General features: G+C 46.0%; 1 long non-coding RNA gene across 1 annotated transcript in view; it reads left to right on the top strand.

The window, feature by feature from the left end:
- Nucleotides 1-6199: 6199 nt before the first annotated feature.
- The window catches only part of LOC309392436, a 198426-nt gene continuing 187476 nt past the window's right edge, over nt 6200-17149 (top strand). Inside the window, exon 1 of the long non-coding RNA XR_014175446.1 lies at nt 6200-6261. This is a non-coding gene — a long non-coding RNA (uncharacterized lncRNA). The remainder of the gene's footprint in view (nt 6262-17149) is intronic.

Below are 17149 nucleotides of genomic sequence, written 5' to 3'. Positions count from 1 at the left end.
CCGTCTGAATTTCACCCTTGATCTTAGAGTCTTAATGGATGATCGCTTAAATATGAGCCAGCAATGTGCAGCCAAAAAAGCCAATACAACCCTCGTTGTATAAACAGAGGCATAGAATCAAAATCACGTGAAACAGTAGCACATCTTTATAAAGCCTTCGTAAGGCCACATCTGGAATACTGCATCCTGTTTTCGTCACCACATTACAAAAAAGAGGTTGAGACTCTGGCAAAAGTGCAAACAAGAGCAACTAAGGTGATTAAGGGACTGGAGACAAAAACATAAGAAAAATGGTTGCAAGAATTGGGTAAGTCTAGAGAAAAGAAGGACTTGGGGGGGGGGATATGATAGCAGTACTCCAGTATTTGAGAGGCTGCAAAGAAGAGGGGGTCAACCTATTTTCCAAAGCACCTGAAGGCAGGACAAGAAACAATGGGTGGAAACTAATCAAGGAGAGAAGCAACCTGGAATTAAGGAGAAACTTCCTAACAATTGAGAACAATTAAACCAGTGGAACAGCTGGGCTCCAGAAGTTGTGGGTGCTTCATCACTGGAGGTTATTAAGAAGAGATTGGACAGGACTGGACTGGATCTGTCTGAAATGGTTTAGAATCTCCTATTGAGCAGTGGGTTGGACTAGAAGACCTCCAGGGTCCCTTCCAGCTCTATTCTGATTCTGATATCTGGGCAAAATGTCCAGCCAAGTCATGGATAGAGTAAATCTTTGGCAATGAACACTTTTAGAGTGTGGCAGGCAGAAATTAGAAGCTTAATTCTCTTCCGGCTTTAGCGCTGGCTGAGTTTGTATGCTGAGCTAAATCATGGTGTACAGGCAGTCCTCGACTTACAACAGTTCCTTTAGTGACCAGTGAAAGTTGCAACACACTGAAAAAAGTGACTAACGACCACTGGAGCATCCCCATGGCCATGTGATCAGAAACGTGGCCACTGACTCGTATGTACGACGGTTGCAGTGTCCCTGAGTCATGTGGTCAACTTTTGCGGCCTTCTGGCATGTTGGAAGAAATGTCCTTCTGGGTTCAGTTCCAAGTGGGGAAAAAGACACTGGAAACATGGAGGCTGCTTGGAAAGATGGTTTAATGGTGGACAGGCTCACATGGCTTGAGTTCCTGAACAGAAAAGGGGGGATCAGATGCTTCCAGATGTTGAGTGAAGAAGAAAAGAAAAGACAGAGATGCTGAAAGTCTCTGGTTTTATGCCCTCTCTGGCCTTTGATCTTGAGCTTGTATTCTGATTGGTTGTCAGACTCCCATGGGGCCATGCAGGGGCAACTCTCTAGGCTGTGAGTCCAAGTTTGGTTGAGCATTGCTTCTTCCCAGGTGCCCTGTGGCGACATGGGTAAGGGGCTAATACTATCATATCTTAATCCCATCACCCTGGAGCTGACCAGGGGAGATCTTTGTTATGTAGAATAGACTGGCTCAGGCCTTTTAATGGCCCATTGACAAAGGTGGGGGGCTATTAAGAGTGAGTCTGCTTCCTGCTTAAAAAACATGTTTCTCCATTTCTGATCCGGGGGAAATATAATATTCTGCCTTTTCAATATTTCCCAAGATATTTCATTTTTAGGAGAGGGGTGGGTGGGTGCTAACTTCCTACAGACAAGCCAAGTCAATGGGGAAGTCCATGAAGATTTTCCCTAAATGGACCTTTTTAAAAAGGACTTTTTGTTCCAATATCTCAGGGGCTGCCACAAAGAAGAGAGTGTCAACCTACTCTCCAAAGCACCAGAAAGCGAGACAAGAAAAAAAGAATGGCTGGAAACTAATCAAGGAGAGATTCAACCTAGATTAAAAAACAAGGAAAATGAGAGCAATCAACCCATGGAACAGAAGTTGCCTTCAGAAGTTGTGGGAGCTTCATCACTGGAAGTTTTCAAGCAAAGACCGGACTACCATCTGTCAGAACTAGTGTAGAGTCTCCTGCTTGGGCCAGGGGGTTGGACTGGATGACCTCCCTGGCCCCTTCCCGCTCTGTTATTCCGTTATTTTGTCTTATCCTGTTCCAACTCAGTAATAGCTCCCTTCACTTACCATATTCAAACCACTAGAGGGCAGCAAAACGTCAGGAAATGCCAACATTGGCTTCAGGCAGGCTGGAGAGTATAAATATAACTGAATTATTATTCATCTCGTTGCAGTGTTTAGCATTTAGCATTTAAATGTTGAACTGCCCTTCTGCCCCTTTACTAGTTGCCTGGGGACCATAAACCTGACACAAAAGATCTGTGGCTGTGGCTCCAGTACCTTTCCTTCGCATTTAACTGGTCCAAGCTCTATCTTGTTATCACCTGGAACTAAAGAGTAATTTCCTTACGGAACAATTAATGAGTGGGATGGCTTGCCTCCAGAAGTTGTGAATCCTCCATCCCTGGAGGTTTCAAGAAGTTGTCCAGCATGGTATAGGTTCTCCTGCTTGAGCAGGGAGGTGGTCTAGCACAGCTGTCACCAACTGCTGGTCCGTGGACCAGTGGTGGTTGGTGAGAAAATTTCGGTCGTCCGCAGAAAAATGATTTGCGTTTGTTATATTGCACTAAATCAGGGGTCCTTAAACTACGGCCCCTGGGATGGATACGTGCAATGGACGCTTGTGTTGCTGCAGAGAGTCTCCCCCTTCGGGGTCTTTTTGTGCAGGTCGGAGGGGGCAGAAATTCCGATTTGGGGTCTGCTTCAGCTCCTGGTGTGGGGCTTTGGGCGAAGGCTGGAGGGAAAGGGCCACCGAGGGCCTCGTTCCAGTGGGGCTGCATCATGGCCTGGAACTGGCTGACCATCTCAGCCCAGTGAGCCTCCAGGCGCCGGTACCTGGCCTTGCACTCCTACAGGTCTTCCCTCTGCTTGGATAGACTATGCTCGTAGTCCTCAGTGAGGTACTTCCGCTGAGCCTCCTTCTCGGTCGGATCCAGTTTGAACTGAGCTGTTTTGCCAACTCTTTCTCACGGGTGGCTGCTTAGTTCCAACAATTCCTTCCTGTTGGGGCCATCAAGAGCCCAGGTAGGCAAGGGAGGACTGGCTGGGAGGGGAGGGGAGGGGAGAGGTCAGCGAGACGCTCATCGAAGAGTTGGCCACACCTACCCAGCCACATGATCACCCAGCCACACCCACCCAGCCGGTCATTAGGCAGATCATATTAGTGGTTTGTGGAATTTAAAATTATGAATTTAGTGGTCCCTGAGGTCCGAAAAGTTGGTGACTCCCTAGACTAGAAGACCTCCAAAGTCCCTTCCAACCCTATGATTCTATGGAAAGGAACACAGGGCGTTGCTGGGGCACAGGGACTCTCACAGATCAGCCACCCCAAATTTAGAAACAGAAAGCTGCTTCTCAGCTGAAGGCAGGACAAGAAGCAATGGATGGAAATGGATGGAAACTAATCAAGGACAGAAGCAACCTAGAAACGAAGGAGAAATTTCCTGACAGTGAGGACAATTAACCAGTGGAACAACTGGCCACCAGAAGTTGTGAATGCCCCAACACTGGAAGTTTTTAAGAAGAGATGAGACAGCTGTTTGCCTGAAACTGTATAGGGTTTTCTGCTAGAGCAGGGGGTTGGACTAGAAGACCTCCAAGGTCCCGTCAAACTCTGTTATTTTGTGATCTGCTTGAAATCTCTCTGCTAAACTCAAAAAGGCTGAGTAAATCCAATACTGAAATGACCCAATTGGACTTTCTATACAGGGGTTGCAAAAATCCAGTTGCTAGCTAGATGGCAGCACAGAACTAGATTTTTAAAGTATAGCCTTGCTGCCATCTAGTGGTCGGATTCTTTTCTCAAGTGACCCAAGCTGCTTTCTCACAGTTATGCAGGTAAATCCAGAGCCACAAGCTCTTTGCTGTTTTCAACTCAGTTTGTCCTCAGTTGCTTTAGTTATAGCAACAAAAGCGTGCCAGGGGAGTTCCTGCCATCTCTATTATTCTGCTGTTAGAAGAAATATCCATCTGGTTCAGTTCCAAGCTGGGAGAAAGGTACTGGAGACAAAATGGAGGCTGGAGGCTGATTAAAAAGAAGGTCCATTTATTGATTAACAAAACAACATGTTTGTGGTCCTGATGCAGCTGACAAAATGGAATTGAGAATGGGGGGGAGGGAGGGCTTATACCTTCTCTTAGGCTTTGCACTTGAGCTTCCTCTTCCTGTGCAAGGACATGTCTTCTATTGGCTGTTGTCAGACTCTCATGAGGTCATGTAGGGGTCACAGCTGGCTCTAGAGGTTGTCTGAGCTGCCAGGTTTGGTTGAGGTTTCTGAGGGCGATGCAATGAAGGGGCTTGTGTTGGCCAATTCCTATTGTGGCTGAGGGCTAATCCTACCTTCGTTGGCTCTCGGACGAGGGTATTCGCTTGTGAATTGGCACAACGCTCCAAGCCACAGGACGGACTGGCTCCGGTTAGCACCAAGCAAACGGCACCTTGGGAGCTTTCGCTATGCTGGGTCAGTATCTGGCGTGAACAAAGGTTATCGGCATTAATGAGGTTCCTAACCCACTACAAACACAGATAGGAGGGAACCAAGATAGACGGGTGGTGATCCTGCCCGGGGCTGTTTCAGAACTTGTACTTTGCTTATCTGCTCCCGTTGAAGATTGGTGTAGAACGAAGGCCCTGACCTACTGTACTTTTTCTTTCATAACTCTCCTCTAACCTATTTAAGCTCTCTATTCCCTCTGAGCTCTTTTGTTGGCCTGCCACAGGTTGGAAGACTTTAGGCTGTGATGGCAAAACTATGCCACGCGCAGGTGGCACACAGAGCCCCTCTTGGTGGGCACGTGCACCGTCGCCAGCTGCTGTTCTGGTTTCCGGTGCAGCTGGTCTTTGCAGGCACCAGAGCAGTGGTGGGTTGCAGGCGGTATGCCCCGGTACGGGCATACCAGAGCCTGCCCGGAGCACCAGATACCGTTCCCGTACGGAGGGCCCCCCCGTCTGCCCAAGCTCCTTACCTGTCCTTTAAGCCTTTGGCGCTTCCCTGCATGGGCATGGCATATACGGCGCCTGCGCGATGCGACGCCAAGCAGCTGGTGTGTCGTGGAGGCTTGTGGAGGCATTGCTGGCAGGTACGACGCATGCGCTGCGCACGTCCATGTGGGTGACACTGGGCCCGTTCCAACCAGTATGGGATCCGAATCCCACCACTGCACCAGAGCACCGGAAAACAATCTGCCCCAAAACAGGCCATTTTCCAGGCTGTTTTCCGGGCCTGAAAAATGGCCTGAAAATGGCCTAGAAAAGGCCCGGAAAACAGCCTGACAGTGCCCAAAAGACAGGACTGCACATCTGCCAGCTGGTCTTTGGGTTTGCTGGGGTCCAATGCACGCACCCATGCACACGCCTGCCCATGTGTTCGGTTTGGGCACTCGGTGCTGAAAAGGTTCTTCCTCCCTGCTCCCGGGGTTGACTGTAATACAGGTAATCCTTGACTTAAAAGGAGTTCGTTTACTGTCCGTTTGAAGTTACAACGCCACTGAAAAAAAGTAACTAATGACCCTTTTTCACACTTACGACTGTTGCAGCATCCCCAGGGTCGCGTGATGAAAATTCAGACACTTGGCAACTGACTCATATTGATGACGTTTGCAGTCAGCGGTGGATGGCACATTTCGTTTACCACCAGCCTTCTGCGCACGCGCCTGGTTTAAAAAAGCCTGCCTAAATGGGACGGAATAGACCTGGGACGGATTTCCTTTCCCGTGATTTCCACCACTGGTTCAGACAAACCGTTCTGAACAGGCTGAATACCCCATTTGGTTGCAGTCTCCGAGACTTTTGCGGTCCTCTTTTGCGAACTTCTGACAAGCAAAGTCAATGGGGCAAGCAGATTCATTGTGCAACCGTTTTGCGAACTTAACAACTGAAGTGGTTCACTTAACAACTGTGGCAGGAAATGTTGTAAAATGGGGCAAAACTCACTTAACAACTGTCTCGTTTAGAAATGGACATTCAAGGCTCAGTTGTGGCTGTAGGTTGAGGGCTACCTGTAACTATGCCCACCAGAAGTGCTTATGCCACTCTAAATGGGTTCATTTTTAAGGTAAAGGTTCCCCTCGCACATATGTGCTAGTCGTTCCCGACTCTAGGGGGCGGTGTTCATCTCTGTTTCAAAGCCAAAGAGCCAGCGCTGTCCGAAGACGCCTCCATGATCATGTGGCCGGCATGACTCAATGCCGAAGGCGCACGGAACGCTGTTCCCTTCCCACCAAAGGTGGTCCCTCTTTTTCTACTTGCATTTTTTACGTGCTTTAGAACTGCTAGGTTGGCAGAAGCTGGGACACGTGAGCTCACTCCGTTATGCAGCGCTAGGGATTCGAACTACCGAACTGGCAACCTTTCTGATCGACAAGCTCAGCGTCTTAGCCCCTGAGCCACCACGTCCCATAGTTCATTTTTAAGGCGCCACAATTAACCCTGAGTTTTAGAGAGCCACATGGGTTGAAAAACAAGCTCCCCTTTGCAGGCAGTTCCGGTGTTCCTTGAATTTTGGCTTCCCTGGTTGCTGACCTAGAGATTAATCATCCTTATCAAAATCATCTAAGTGCTTTTTAAGTAGCACGGTAAATATGCAGTGCCAATCTCGCACGATGGATATCTCGTTTTGAGTTCGCGTCAAGGGTCAAGGAAAGATTGTGAAACGGCGTTTGGTTCCTATCAGGGAACCGACTGAGGACACAAGATTCGAAGGTGAATGTGGGCAAAAGGATAAGTTTGCAACCCAGGTTCAATTTTTAGACCAGGGTGGGCAACTAGGGTCCCTTTTACGACCTGTGGACTTCAACTCCCAGAATTCCTGAGCTGGCTCAGGAATTCTGGGAGTTGAAGTCTATAGGTCTTAAAGAGGCCACAGTTGCTCAGTCCTGCTTTAGCTCCTTGCGTAGCTGGTTTCTGCCACTGCTTTAAATCAGGGGTCTTCCAAACTCAGCAACTTTAAGACTTGTGGACTTCAACTCCCAGAATTCCGTCACCAGGCATTTTGGGAGTCAACGTCCACATGTCTTAAAATGGCCAAGTTTGGAGATTCTAGCTTTAAATCAAGATAGGAATCTCCTACTTTCCAGTTGATGGTGAACTACAACTTCTAGCAAACTCACTAAGTATCACGTAGGATGAGGAATACCAGGAGTTGTAGTGGATGGAAGGTCAATTTCCATCTCTATGTTATGGCACAAAGGTGTTGAAGCTGTCCATAGTCCTTAGGGGTGGAAAAAGCAATATTCCCTTGGCACAAGGAGTGCAAGGGCAAAGGTGCCCGGGAGAAGCAGAAGACAAAAGTACAAGTTTCTCTTCTGGCACCTTCAACGTGGCATGGCAGAAATGACTCAAGCTAAGGATGCGAAAGGAAGCTAAGAATAGAAGGGACGTGGTGGCTCAGTGGCTAAGACACTGAGCTCGTCGATCAGAGAGGTCGGCAGTTCAGCCGTTTTAATCCCTGGCACCTCATATCGGAGTTACTCGTCCCAGCTTCTGCCAACCCCTAGCAGTTCAAAAGCACGTAAAAAATGCAAGTAGAAAAATAGGGACCACCTTCGGTGGGAAGGGAACAGCGTTCCGTGCGCCTTCGGCATTTAGTCATGCTGGCTACATGACCACGGAGACGTCTTTGGACAGCGCTGGCTCTTCGGCTTTGAAAGGGAGATGAGCACCGCCTGCTAGAGTCGGGAACGACTAGTACATCTATGTGAGGGGAACCTTTACCTTTTAAGGATGCCTAAATTGCAGGAGATGCTTTCTTAGAATTCAAGATCTCAGCAACGGAGGGGAAAAACACAAGCTTTCACAATTTGGAAGGGTTCACAAAACATGCCAATGTCATGGGCTAGCTTTACCCAGGAACCTAGGCCAACAACATGCTAATGTGGGAAGAAAATCTCAGTCCGGTTCCAAGCTGGGAGGAAAAAAAATAGAGAGGGCTGATTGGAAAGAAGGACTCTGTTTATTTGGATGCCAGAAACTTCAGTGACAGCAGCATGTTTCTAGGGGGGCTGACAAATTGGCTGGGTGGGTTGATGGATTTTTATAGATTTCTGGGATTTGCTGTTTGAGATGTTCCAGGGGGTTGTGCAATGTAGTGAGCCTTGTGTCTTTTGCTATTGCAATGGTGGTGGGTAAATCCTATTATGTCCTTAAGGTCATGCCCTGTCCTTAGAATTTGGGTGGGTGGGTGTAAATTTTTAATCCCATCAATTCTGGGCTTCTGTGGGAGCTGTGGCTGAAGGTGTTTTGTTTATGAATAGATTGGCCCAATCTTTCTTAATGGGTACAAGATATCCATCTCTAAAGACTTGAGGCTTCTGCTTGAGGCTATTAAGAAATAATGGGGCTGCTTTCTGCCTATCTCCATTTCTCCTTTGGGGAAATATTCTGTCCTGCCTCTTTTTAATATTAAGAATAAGCAATATTTTAATCTGGGGAGGAGGGTTATAATATAATAAACAACTGACGCTGCCCCAAAGGTACTTTTTCAAAAGGCACCAGGACTTTCTTTGTTCTTCCTTGTAGATGTTTCACTTCTCATCCTGGAAGAATAGAATAGAATAGAATAGAATAGAATAGAATAGAATAGAATAGAATAGAATAGAGGGATGGAATGGAATAGGATAAGATAGGATAAGGGATAGGATAGGATAGGATAGGATAGGATAGGATAGGATAGAATAGAATAGAATAGAATAGAGGGATGGAATGGAATGGAATGGAATAGGATAAGATAGGATAAGGGATAGGATAGGATGGGATAGGATAGGATAGGATAGGATAGAATAGAATAGAATAGAATAGAATAGAATAGAATAGAATAGAATAGAGGGATGGGATAGGATAGAGAATAGCATAGCATAGCATAGCATAGAACAGAATGGAACAGAACAGAACAGAATAGAATATGAGCCAGCAGTGTGCAGCAGCTGCCAAAAACACAGTTCTAGGCTGCATAAATAGAGGGATAGAATCAAGATCACGTGAAGTGTTAATACCACTTTATAATGCCTTGGTAAGGCCACACTTGGAATAGGGCATTCAGTTTTGGTCGCCACGATGTAGAAAAGATGTGGAGACTCTAGAAAGAGTGCAGAGAAGAGCAACAAAGAGGATGAGGGGACTGGAGACTAAAACATATGAAGAACGGTTGCAGGAACTGGGTATGTTTAGCTTAAGAGAAAGAAGGACCAGGGGAGACATGATAGCAGTGTTCCAATATCTCAGCGGTTGCCACAAAGAAGAGGGAGTCAAACTATTCTAAAAGGCACCTGAGGGTAGGACAAGAAGCAATGGGTGGAAACTAACCAAGGAGAGAAGCAACTTAGAACTGAGGAGAAACTTCCTGACAGTGAGAACAATTAATCAGTGGAACAGCTTGCCTCCAGAAGTTGTGAATGCCCCAACACTGGAAGTCTTTAAGAAGATGTTGGATAGCCATTTGTCTGAAATGGTATAGGGTTTCCTGCTTAGGCAGGGGGTTGGACTAGAAGACCTCCAAGGTCCCTTCCAACTTTGCCATTGTATTGTGTTGTGTTGTGTTGTGTTGTATTGTATTATTGAAGAATAGAATAGAACAAAACTTTATTGTCACTTTAAATGTACACTAATCAGCACTTTAAAATGAAATTTCATTGCATTCAGTTCTCAGAAGATAACCATTATGCATATCCACACACATATGTGACACAGAGAAACATCACAGTCTAGTTAATATGTATACATATACTGTACATGGCGGTGAAAAAGAATCCTGTGAATTTACAAGACCAATGGCATAAGGAACAAAGCTAGTAGTCCTGCTATAAATACTTCAAAACCTCCTCCCAGAGGGGAGCAGCAGAAACTGAAGAAGCTTCTTGGAGGAGAAGCGAAACATCTTCGAGGAAAAACCAAGGAAGTCCAGCTGCCTTTTGAAAAAGCATCTTTGGAGACAACCGTGACTGAGAATCTCATTAGACATGGCTAATTCCTTCACACTTCACTGCCAGTGGAAAGGATAAATACCACTTCCTGTTAAGAAACCAGAAAGAACAATGCAACATTATCCCACAAACTCAATGCTACATTTATTTAGTTTAACTATTTATTAAATTTATTTGTGCCCCATCTCGCCGCAAAGCAATTCTGGGCTGCTTACAACCTGATCTGTTGCCTAGTTCAACAAGAAAGTACAAACTACAAAGCACTTGATTCAAAGGATTGTTAAATCAAAAGATGTTTTTATATCTTTTGAAAGATTCTTGAGAGTCCCTTGGACTGCCAAGAGGTCAAATTGGAAAAAATCCTAAAGGAAATCAATCCTTTAGCAAGGGACAGATACTGGAGCTGAAACGCAAATCCTCTCACCACTCAATGAGAAGAGAGGAGAACATTCAGTTCTGGTCGCCACGATGTAAAAAAGATGTGGAGACTCTAGAAAGAGTGCAGAGAAGAGCAACAAAGATGATTAGGGGACTGGAGACTAAAACATATGAAGAACGGTTGCAGGAACTGGGTATGTTTAGCTTAAGAGAAAGAAGGACTAGGGGAGACATGATAGCAGTCTTCCAATATCTCAGGGGTTGCCACAAAGAAGAGGGAGTCCAACTATTTTCCAAGGCACCTGAGGGTAGAACAAGAAGCAATGGGTGGAAACTAATCAAGGAGAGAAGCAACTTAGAACTGAGGAGAAATTTCCTGACAGTTAGAGCAATTAATCAGTGGAACAGAAGTTGCCTCCAGAAGTTCTGAATGCCCCAACACTGGAAGTCTTTAAGAAGATGTTGGATAGCCATTTGCCTGAAACGGTATAGGGTTTCCTGCCTAGGCAGGGGGTTGGACTAGAAGGCCTCCAAGGTCCCTTCCAACTCTACTATTGTATTGTATTGTATTGTATTGTATTGTATTGTATTGTAACTCATGGAGAAGAAGAGGTTGGGAAAGATGGAAGGAGAAAGGAGAAACGGACGGCAGAGGATGAGATGGTGCCCTTGAGACAATGAAAAGGAATTTGGCCAAACTCCGTGAGACAATGGAGGACAGCGGAGCCTCTGGTTTGATATAGTCCATGGGGTCGCGAAGAGTCGGTCACGACTTAGTGACTGAAGAACAACAAACAACTTTTGAAATGTGTGACGGTATCTCTGGCACACCCTCAGTTGCGTACCCATGGATAGCTTAGTTAATCAACCAAACGCAAAGGGTGAGATCTCACCATAGAATAACAGAGTTGGAAGAAGACCCTTGGAGGTCTTCTAGTCCAACCCCTTGCTTAGGCAGGAAACCCTACACCACTTCAGACAAATAGTTATCCAACATCTTCTTATAAACTTCCAGTGTTGGGGCATTCACAACTTCTGGAGGCAATTTCTGTTCCACTGATTAATTGTTCTAACTGTCAGGAAATTTCTCCTTAGTTCTAAGTTGCTTCTCTCCTTGATTAGTTTCCACCCATTGCTTCTTTATCCTGCCTTCTGGTGCTTTGGAAAATACCTAGGTTGACCCCCTTCTCTTTGTGACAGCCCATTGGATATTGGAACAATGTCCTTTTTCAAATGACCCTTTTAGAGAAATTCTTTATGGACTTTTTGCTGAAAACAGAGAAAAGCGAAGCGACGATTGATTTGATGATTGAAAAAGAATTAAATGTGGGGTGGAAGGGATATTTTAATAAGCAGCGAGTTTGGCTAATGAATTTGTTAACTTCTGATACAAAAGAAGGCCAGAAATGTGTGTTTGTTTAGCTAATTTTCTTCCTCTTAGATTCCTTTTTTCCCATCGTTTTCTTCACATTGCCTTTCATTCTTTTTCTTCTTTTATTCGAAGCTGGTCTTTAATTGTATGACAAAATAAAGTACTCATCTCAAATGATCTAAGCCCCAGAGCTCACTGTAACAGCATTGCCAAAAAGGCGTTAAGAGCTGTCAACCTAATTTTGCGAAGCTTCTTCTCTGGTAATATTGTACTGCAAACTAGGGCATACAAAACCTTTGCTAGACCAATTCTCGAATACAGCTTGTCTGTCTGGAATCCGCACTGCATATTGGGCATCAACACAATTGAGCGAGTCCAGAAGTATTTCACGAGAAGAGTCCTCCACTCCTCTGCTCGCAACAGAATACCTTAAGCCACTAGACTTGAAATTTTGGGCTTAGACAACTTAGAACTTTGCCGTCTTCGATCCGACCTAAGCGTAGTACATAAAATTATCTGCTACAATGTCCTACCTGTCAATGACTACTTCATCTTCAACCGCAACAATACACAAACTCACAATAGATACCAACTTATGGTAAACCGTTCCAAACTTGATTGCAGAAAGTACGACTTCAGCAACAGAGTGGTCAACGCCTGGAATGCTCTACCTGACACTGTGGTTTCTTCCCCAAACCCCCAAAACTTTAACCTTAGACCAGTGGTGGGTTTCAAAAATTTTTTAGAACCTCTTCTATAGATGTGGCCTGCTTTGTGGGAGTGGCTTGCCGGCCATGTGACTGGGTGGGAGTGGCTTGCCAGCCATGTGACCGAGTGGGAGTAGCTTGGCAGTCATGTGACTGGGTGGGCACGGCCAACTTGTAAAATGTGGTGAAACTCACTTAACAACGCTCTTGCTTAGCAACCAAAATGTTGGCTCAGAAACTCTGGCATTTGAAGCATGCAAGTCTTAAAGCTGTCAAGTTACAAGACCTTTGCACCCCTAACCCTTTAGAAAAACAACCCCCAGGAGTGTTCAAACTTGACAGCTTTAAGACTTGTGGACTTCAACTCCCAGAATTCCTCCTCCAGTCATGTTGGCTCAGGAACTCTGGCATTGAAGTGTGCAAGTCTTAAAGCTGTCAAGTTACAAGACCCTTGCACTCCTAACCCTTTAGGTAAAAAAACCCCAGGGGTGTTCAAACTTGACAGCTTTAAGACTTTAAGGTTTAGATAGGACTCTTAGAGGTGGGCGGGGAGATTGGTGAGTCAGCCAATCATTGAGGGACGGGCGGGGGAAGCGTGGTGCGGACGGGCGGGCGGAGAGAGCTGGAACCGGTTCTAAACGGCACGGTAGATTTGTGGAACCTCTTCTATAGAAGAGGTTAGAACTGGCAGGAACCCACCCCTGGCCTCACCCCATTCCTAAGAGGTTTGTAAGGGGCATGCATAAGCGCACCAAAGTGCCTACCGTCCCTGTCTTAATATTCCCTTGTATTCATGTCCATTTCATGTGTTCATAATCATGTCTATACTTACTGTATATCTGTTATCTAATTCATGCTTGACACAATAAAATAAATAAAGACAATAAAATATAATATTAGCAGCTGGGAAGAAATCCAGCAGAAACAGCCCTATTTCAGAAGCCTTGTGAGCGGTGCACCAAAGCGGTTGTAAACGAACAAAAGCCAACTTTCATGCCACAAGCAGATGGGACCGAGTCTAATTTTATCCTCGTTATTTTATTAGATGCTGGTGGCTTCCACGTGGCGGGTTAGTTACTCCAATTATGTGGGCATGTGAATAGGGAGAGGGGGGAAACAGCCCACCTCCTCCCCCTCCTGCTATCGCCTGTAGCTATGTTTCGCAGGAAGTACGGCTTAGCTCTCGCCCGTGAATAACTCACAGGACTGAGACACAGGGGCCTCCCAGATCTACAGGTAGTCCTCGACATACGACGACAAGCAGGATCAGGATTTCCCCAAAAAATTCTGGATGAAAGTGCAGACATAGTTAGAAAAAAAGGTCAGGGCGACATATAGATTATGTTGTTGTTGTGTTGGAAGAAATGTGACATCTGGGTTCAGCTCCCAGTGGGGAAAAAGACACTGGAAAGACAGAGGCTGCTTGGAAAGATGGTTTTAATGGTGCACAGGACCGCATGGTTTGAGGTCCTGGGCAAAAAGGGGGATCCCATGGTTCCAGATGTTGGGTGAAGAAGAAGAGAAAAGACAGAGATGCTGAAAGTCCCTGGTTTTATGCCCTCTCTGGGCTTTGAACATGAGCTTGTATTCTGATTGGTAGTCAGACTCCCGTGGGGCGGTGCAGGGGCAACTCTCTAGGCTGTGAGTCCAAGTTTGGTTGAACATTGCTTCTTCCCAGGTGCCCTGTGGCGAGATCCCCTTTTGCGACCTTCTGACAAGCAAAGTCAATGGGGAAGCCAGGTCCACTTAACAATCGTATTGCTGACTTAACGACTGTAGTGGTTCGTTTAGCAACGGTGGCCAGAAAGGTCGTAAAATGAGGGGGGAAACTCACGTTAGAACTGTCTTGCTTAGCAAAGGAAATGTTGGGCTCAGTTGTGGCTGTAAGTCAAGGACCCTCTGTATAACACAATGACATTGATTGATTATGTGCCATTGAGTCATTGTCAACTCCTGGTGGCCACAGAGACCAAATTTCTCCATGAACACAATAGCAAAAGCACTTAAGACTTGTATGCCACTTCACAGTGCTTTACAGCCGACTCTAAGCGGTTTACAGAGTCAGCCTATTTGCCCCCAACAATCTGGGTCCTCCTTTTACCCACCTCAGAAGGATGGGAGGCTGAGTCAACCTTCAGCCTGGGGAGATTCGAACTGCCAAATTGCAGTCAGTCAGCAGTCAGTGGAAGTAGCCTGCAGTACTGCACTCTAACCACTGCACCCCCGAGGCTCTTAATGACATCTAAATCCCCAAAGGAAAGAACACGAGAGAAGGGCCACTGTGAGGTCATGCAGGACACAGAGCTGTCATGGAGTTTTCGTGAATTATGTAATTCGGATTTGTCCAATGACGTAGGGACATGCGTGTTGATGCTCTTCATTGCCTTCTGGGCAAACTCTACTAATGAAAGAGAGTAGGAGTGCCTTCCTGGGCTCTGACGAAGTCTTCGGGGGTTATTTCGTAACCATTTGAGGGCATCAAGTGGAATAATTCTATTTTGGATCTTGGCCATGACTCATGGGTGTCAGCAGAGGGAAAGGAAGGAGACAAAGGAGGAAATGGGTAAGGCACCAGCCTAGAAAGTGGGAGGTCGTGAGTTCAGGTCCCGCCTGAGCCATGAAAGCCAGATGATAGATAGATAGATAGATAGATAGATAGATAGATAGATAGATAGATAGATAGATAGATAGATAGATAGATAGATAGATAGATAGATGAGAGATGGATGATAAACAGATAGACAGACAGACTGATAAATGATAGAGAGAGGGAGATAGATGAGACAGACAGATGGACAGACGGATAGACGGACGGATGGACGGATGAGTGGGTAGATGGATGGATGGATATTCAGACAGACAGACACAGACACAGACAGACAGATGATAGAGAATGGAGAAAGAGAGAGCGATTATAGATAATGATAGATAAATGATAAATTGATGAGAGAGAGAGAGAAGGAGGAAGAAAGATAGAAAGATAGAAAGAAAGAAAGAAAGAAAGAAAGAAGAAAGAAAGAAAGAAAGAAAGAAAGAAAGAAAGATAGATAGATAGATAGATAGATAGACAGACAGACAGATAGATATAAGACAGAGACAGACAGACAGACAAAGGGAGAAAAAGAGAGAGATATGATAGACAGACAGATGATAGAGAAAGGAGAAAGAGAGATAGGATAGATAATGATAGATAAATGATAAATTGATGAGAGAGAGAGATGAATGGATTGATGATAGACAGAGAGGAGTAAGAGAGAGAGAGAGAGGATAGACAGAGAGGGAGAAAGAGAGATAGATGATAGATTGACTGTGGTCTATAGAGATTCTTGGTCATCCAGTTCATGATTGTCCCAAAGGTGCTTTTTCAAGAAGCTTTCTTTGTTTTCCCTTGAAGACATTTCACTTCTCATCCAAAAGCTTCTTCCGTTCAGCTGGGAACCGAAGAAGGTTGTTGGGTGAGAAGCGAAACGTCTTCAAGGAACAACAGAAAAAGCCCAGCTGCCTCTTGGAAAAGCACCTTTGGGTTTCCTCTCTTGCTGTTTCCTTCTGTTTACCCCTCCGAGCACCCGGTCTCCTCCATTCTTCAGGCGAAGGAACTTCCCACGGCATCAGGAATTCGCCTCCACCTCTCCATCCAGCACGGCCATTCCTGCCACCTCCGCTCCTTTCCCATCTGGCTGTACAAGCATCCTCTTTGTTCTCGGTTTGGTCTTTATCACGGCCGGCATCTCCTCTTTGGTGCTCAGCAGTGGCCTCTTACAGAACGAGACACATGTGATTTCAGCATGCTTGGCTCCAAAGGCTGTGACCAATTCCCTCGCATGGGATCCCTGCCCAGCCCCTTCAGAAGAGACCTGAAGGTAAAAAGAAGCAGCATCTCGGGCAGGGAAACGGGCGAGGTCTCCCTTGAGTTGCAGGGAGGTAGTCCTCCAGTTGCAACCGTTCATTTAGCGACTGAAGTTACGACGGTGCTGGGGGAAAAGGCTGTTTTCCACGCTTGTAACCGTTGCAGGATCCACATGGTCCCAGGATCAAAATTTGGTTCCTATTTGCAGTGTCCTGGGGGGCCATGGGATCCCTATTTGTGACCTTCTGACAAGCCAAGTCAAAAACCCGACCACATTTACAGTCATTTCCAGGATCCTGTTTTACAATGGTTTTATTGAAAACTGGAAAGCACGTCTGTTTTTACAGCAAACTGTGCCTGGTGATTGGCCCAAAGTCACCCAGACAGCCTTCATCCCTAAGGTATGGCTAGAACTCCCAATCTCCTGGTGATTGGCCCAAAGTCACCCAGTTGGTTTTCATGCCTAAGGCAGGACTAGAACTCCCAGTCTCCTGGTGATTGGCCCAAAGTCATCCAGCTGGCTTTCATCCCTAAAGCAGGACTAGAAATCCCGATCTCCTCGTGATTGGCCCAAAGTCACCCAGTTGGTTTTCATGCCTAAGGCAGGACTAGAACTCCCGATCTCCTGGTGATTGGCCCAAAGTCACCCAGTTGGTTTTCATGCCTAAGGCGGAACTAGAACTCCCATTCTCCTGGTGATTGGCCCAAAGTCACCCAGTTGGATTTCATGCCTAAGGCGGGACTAGAACTCCCATTCTCCTGGTGATTGGCCCAAAGTCACCCAGTTGGATTTCATCCCTAAGGCATAGCTAGAACTCCCAGTCTCCTGGTGATTGGCCCAAAGTCACCCAGTTGGTTTTCATGCCTAAGGCATGGCTAGAACTCCCATTCTCCTGGTGATTGGCCCAAAGTCACCCAGTTGGTTTTCATGCCTAAGGCATGG

Source organism: Natrix helvetica (genome assembly GCF_964273705.1).
Source record: "Natrix helvetica genome assembly, chromosome: 5".
Lineage (NCBI taxonomy): Eukaryota > Metazoa > Chordata > Lepidosauria > Squamata > Natricidae > Natrix > Natrix helvetica.
Note: the sequence above shows the minus strand (reverse complement) of the source record. Positions and strands in the feature narration are given on the sequence as shown.